This window comes from Corvus moneduloides, chromosome 2, assembly GCF_009650955.1.
Source record: "Corvus moneduloides isolate bCorMon1 chromosome 2, bCorMon1.pri, whole genome shotgun sequence".
Classification (NCBI taxonomy): Eukaryota; Metazoa; Chordata; class Aves; order Passeriformes; family Corvidae; genus Corvus; species Corvus moneduloides.
The window spans coordinates 22,909,735-22,915,636 of record NC_045477.1 but is presented as its reverse complement, the minus strand read 5'-3'; the positions used below and the strand labels follow the sequence as shown (position 1 = coordinate 22,915,636).

The window sequence follows — 5,902 nt, the reverse complement described above, 5'->3', positions numbered from 1 at the left end:
GCTCAGCCCGCCCCGTCCCGTCCCGCCCAGCCCATCCCGCCCAGCCCCCGTCCCGTCCCGCCCCGGCCTGCGTCCCGCACTGCTGGTGGCCCCATGTGCTCGGAGGTCCCCATGGGCGCTTTTTCTGACAACTCCGTGACTGGGGGGAAAGGGCATTTCAGCCGCGGCGGCCGCCTCCCGTGCGCCCTGTGGGTGTCGGATGCCTTACAGGGGCTTGGAGTGCCAGGTGGTGCCGCCTACACCAAAGGGCGCAGCTCCACCGAAGGCTGGCGGCAGAAGTTGCGTTGCTCTTACGTCAGGGAGGTTCAGCTGTGATAATTGAAAAGCTGAAAGTAAATCAATTTCGTGTGGAGTGGGAGCCCGCAGATTAGGGGAAGAACGAACTTCGGCAGGCGGCACGCAGCTCGCCACCTCAGGAAACGACCACAGAATAGTTTGGGTCAGTTCCAACCCCTCTGCCATGGGCAGGGACACCTTCCACTCCTAGTATTCCCTGGAGCCTGGTGTTTGATATTCGTGCTTCCAAAAATGCCCATTGTTCTCTTTGAGGGACACCTGGTAATATCACCTTTTGAGGGATGGGCTCGAGGCTAAGCCTGGCCACGCTCTCCTGTTCCACCCAAGGTGAGGTTGGTCTCTGGGGGCTGAGTGAAGGAAAAAAAATTGAACAGAAACCAACGCTGACTTCTGGGGGTTTTCTTTGACACCAACTGCTCAGCAGCCCATTCACAAAACTAAAACACACTTAGATTCTGTTTCATGGATGTCTGGCCTCTTGACACCACTGAGTGTTTTTGAGGAAGAAAGGGAAAATGCCACAACAGTTTGGAAAACATAAATACGCAGCAGCTATTGAAAAATCGCTGCTCTGACAAATACTCCAGTGGCAGCTGGGAGTCAGCTCTCCTCTCACGGCAGTGAGTCGCTGTGAGTGGATGCTTCAGCCTCCTTCGCCTGCATCCCACTCAATGCATTACCCTGGCTGAGAAGGGTCCAGCTGCAGACCTTACAGCCTCAAAGCATGCTCAGCCCCAGCAGCTTGGCTGCCTGTCCTGGGGAACACCAGCACAGCGCAGTGCTGTGAGGGAGGCTCTCACCAGAGGTTTCTCTCCAAGTTGGATCTCTCCCACTGCACTTGGCCGCCACACTCATGAGCAGCTGTGTTGGGCTATTCACCACCCCTTTGAGCAACCTCAGCTTTACTCTTCACACAATAGAATCAGAAAAAAAAATTGGCAACCATGGATATCTCTAGCCAGAGGTCCTCCCAGAATAAATACTGAAGATATTCCAACTCTGAGGAACTGTTTTTCCCTCTCCTTCTAGGAATTACTGTAAGCTCCTTTAACTCATCGCTGAAGGCTGCAGCATGAGCTGGAGTGACACTGCATCTTGGGCTAAGCAATTCTGTCTCATTCAGTTGTTACAGAAACAGAGTAACACTGATCCTTTTCCCATAGCTGTGTTGCAATGTCATGACATGTAACTCACAAATGGAGTCAGGCCTGTCCCATAAATTCCTTTTGCTCAGCGAGAGAAACCCACGTGGAGCCTTTCTGTCCCTCAGTTACCTTTTCCCCTCTGTTTTCAATGTCTAATGAGTGTCAAAGGGAGCTCCCTACCCTGTAAAGGCTCCAAGTCCCAGTGTTTATGCCAGAAATGTAACATAGCCATCTTCCTGCAGCATTCTCAGGCAGCAGCACATATTCTCTGCTGCTGACTAGTCCTCTTGTTAGGTAAAATGTCCTCCCAAGATGTCAGAGACTTTGGATTGAATCTTGTTGCTGGGAGGATGCTTGCACGCTACAACTTCCCTGTAGGTCATGAAATCTTCAGGGTTAGGAGAGAGGAATCTCAACCAGACAGTTTCACTTTGAAACAGGTTATTTTAGGGTGGAAGGAACCACAGGAGGTCGCCCACATGCACTTAAGGCAGGCCTATATTCTTCCTACTGAGCTGCTCCATGTTGTAGAAGATGATTAGGGCTTCACAGGGCAGAGAAAGTGAGAGAGAAACTTGAACATGGAGGCTGGTGCCCTCACCTAGGCTCCTCTACTTGCTAATACATGGTAAGGATGCATTCTCCCTTCTTATGCATACTTATACAGGCATACCAGGTGCCTGTATAAGTTAAGTACTCACGAAAGGCTCAGATGACTGGTTTTCCTCCTTCCCTGATAGAGTACCCAGGCAGACTTGCCCATGTTTTGTCTTCCTCAGTTGCCAAGACAATCTTCGATGTTTACTTCCCGCTCTGCCATTGTTGGGACACTCTTCTGAAAGCTGGGAGTTCAAATTGTATTTTGTTGAGATGAGAACTAATCCCAGTTCCTCTGTCAGTCCTGGGAACAATACACAGGAGTCTACATGCTTAACACAGAGCCATGGTTTCTACTCCACAGGCAAATGACAGAAAATACAGGAGCTGTGAGACCAAGTATTCCAGCAGTAGAGGTGATCCAGGATGTCATATATGAAATGGAGTGTTGGCCTTTGCATATTAAGTGTTTCAACTTTTGTTAATTGTTTAATTATTGTTTATTCAAATCATCAACCCAGTTGAGAGTTATTAAGTTCCAAAGTTATTCTCCTGATTAGTTGATTAAAGAGTGTTTTACATAATTCTTCGTTAAAAATCCCTTGTTAATAAAGTTCCACAAGTTTGTTCCCCTCTTTAGTCCCTAAAAAGGGTAAAAACCCACAATGTCTTAATTCCTGTATGTGTCCAAGTTAATTACCCTGTTCTTAAGAGTTCTCTGAAATACTTATAGCCCAGTTTTAGACCTTTTACCAAGTGTTCTTAACCTTTGTAAGTTTTAAGTGAGTTTTGAGCTTTGCCAAAAAGGAGACCTTCTAACTGACAGAGAGATATTTTTGGAACCTGGCCGTTGGCCTGCAACTCAGCACCGTGGCAACCTGGAATTTTAATAAGGACTTTTTCCCCGAGACAACAGTGAGCCATTGGCAGACTGAGATTACCTCACCTCAAGACACCACCAATCATCCAGGACCATGGAGGCTGGACAGTGGGCGGTCATGGGTGGGACCTAGACTCTATAAAAGTGCTGGACACCAGATTGGAGGGGCCATTTTCACCTCACATGAGTTGCTGGTGAAGCCTGATGCTGGGAGCACAGGCCTCTACGTCTTTCAAAAGGCAATTTAACCATTCTGACTTTGGGCTAGCTGAAGTCACCCCAGCGTTGTAAGGTCTCTGCCTTGGGACTTTTGAGCCGGTTCAGCCAACAAGATCTCTAATCACTGCAGACCCGGGGATTTTTTGGCTTTATAATTCTTTTGTACTTGCAATTTTTTTTGCTGATTGTTCTTTTAATACATTGTTCTTAATTATTTTAATTAAGAACCAAGAGTTGTCTCATTCCTCACACGGGACTTAACAGCGAGCTAAGCTCTGGGTGTATTTTCATGCCCTTTTTCGAGTGCAAAGGCCACAGGGAGAGATTTTAAATAGTCATCATTTCCTTAGCTCACTCTTGGCTTCCCCCAAGGTCTGGTGCTGGTACCCCAACTGCATTGTTTCCAGTATCAAAAGTTAGTTTTCCAGTCTACGTGAATTTTCTTGTGATCAGATATCCACTTGACCACTGGGTATTTGCAGTGCTTATATGCCTCTGCTAGCTGTTGCTTTGTGGGTGGGGACTCAACATTTTCGGCTGAGTTTGGCACTTTCAGCATTTGCTAGAACATGCAGAAAGCACGTTTAAAAAATTTTTTTTAATTAAAAGGATCTGTGCATAAAATCAAGTTTGTTTGCTTTCCTTATCCCTGACGTTCTCAAGCAAATCACACTGTGCTTCATGATTGTGCACTGTAAGGGACTATTAAAAGAAATCTAAAGTGGTTTGAAAGTCTTTGCAACAGTGCTCCCACTGCCATTATAATCACTCCCATTGGGAAGTAAAACAAGTGGAATTAAGTTTCTGAACTAATATATAGTTCAGAAACTTAATATATGTATAATTACTTAAAAACCTTAATAATATATAATTACTCAGTAATTAAGTTCACAAGTAATAAAAAGAAAACTCTTCACACCAAAATAGTTTTACTAGTAAGAGCATTTTAAGCACAGAGTAACTGAGCGGCTTTTGCTGCTTGCGTAAGAAATTGCCACAGTGTGCTGCTATAATAAAAAACATCCTGTAATTACTAAATATGAGATTACAGGGAAAAAAAACAACTACTCAGGAAACAAAATTTTCAATTTTGTTAAGAAATTTCTTTTTTAGAAAACACCAGTTTTGTGCATTTGCAGAATTGTTAAACGCCAGGATCTTGTTTAACAGGTCTGCAAATACACAAAATGAAAACAGATCTGCACATCTTGGCCAAAGTTTTGTTTAACTCTAGGGCTGTAATACTGGTGCCTGCTTTGTATTACATGGCATTTCAAAATTCCCATAGGACTTGGCAAAGAAGGAATGGGCCCATTGGAGTGCACAGGCTTTATTTTACAATCTGAGAATCAGCATGAATCTAGCGCTGGGGATGGAAAGATGAAGACTGGGGTGGAAGCCAGGAGCTGGCTATTTGTATTGCAGCTTTCAATCCTGGAAAATTGTTTGGGCTGACAAACTCAATGACATATTTATGAGACACTAAGGACCTGCTCCTCTGACAATAAGCCAGCTTGATCCCAGAGGCAAGTATTTCAGGGTCAGAATGTATCTGTGTATGTATCTCTGGGAGGATGTTGTTGGGATGGGGCTTCAATAGTCTTCCAGGCCAGGCAGCTGATGCTCCCTAACTTTCAGTGAAAACTGGAGAAATTTATGTCAGTAAACTCGGAAATAAAATAGTCTTCTGCCTAAAACAGTCCCAAAGCCTTCAGGTGGAACAAACTGGGGTAAGGAAATTACTGTTATCACCAGTAGTTATAAAGAAAAGTAATGTCTGATGCTTTTTGAAATGTCTTTGGTCATCTTCCTGATCAGACTGATGAAATTTCTTCATTTTAATGTTCAACTAAGCCACTGTAGATTTGTGCCTGGACAGGGAACTTTACTTAGCTTGTTACCATTCCTGCCATTCAGCACAGTCAAGAGCAAAGCTGCCTTGTTCAGCACGATGGACCAACACACAGGACACAGGTGTGTCATTACCTGAAAGTCCATCTCAGCCAGGGATATGGAACCACCACATCATGAATGTTGTGTTAGACATTTGGGTGTGCACTTACGCTTCTCCATCTGTATACATCAAAGTGGTAAATTTTTTTATTCAAAGGTATTTTTAAAGTATTTGCATGCTTATGATGCTGGCGCATTACTGAAGGGTGCCCCCACTCTAAATAATGTAATCTGGGCATGTTATGGTGAAATGACCACCAGTTACATTTTAGCCTGCCTTTCCCTTCACTTTTCAGATATAATCCACTGTTTTGCCTTCTTTAGGCTGTTACAGGTATCTGACCAAAAGTAGAAATACAGGAAAGACAGCAATGCAGTAGGAAAATTTGATGCAAGGCTGATATGAATCTTCCTGGCATGGACTTACTGTGAAGCCTTGTGATAAACCAGCATCCCTAGTCAGAATTTGGCAGAAAGGTCTAGGTAGCAAGGATAAAGCACTGTAACTCTATCGCTTGCTGGGACTGGTTTCACTAGCTGATTTCTGAATTGAGAAGTTTCCCTTGAGGAAAGGGAGGTAGGGGGGAAAGGAAGGTCAACATCTCCTTTAGTCAACCAAAAAGTCAGTGAAGCCTCTGCTTCAGATTTTGACTAATGGTTAAATAAGAGCAGAGGTAACTGCTCAAAATCCAAATTCGGTCATTTTCCCAAAAGTGCACAGGCTGGTTGATCATTACAAAGTCAAGCTGATAATTAACCACAGCTGTTTTCCCCCTGTATCCTATTCCCAATCCTTATACATGTACTGGAT

General features: G+C 44.4%; 1 protein-coding gene across 3 annotated transcripts in view; it reads left to right on the top strand.

Moving 5' to 3' along the window:
* PLA1A (phospholipase A1 member A) overlaps positions 1-5,902 on the top strand; it is a 28,397-nt gene that overhangs the window by 6,209 nt on the left and 16,286 nt on the right. The window lies entirely within an intron of this gene.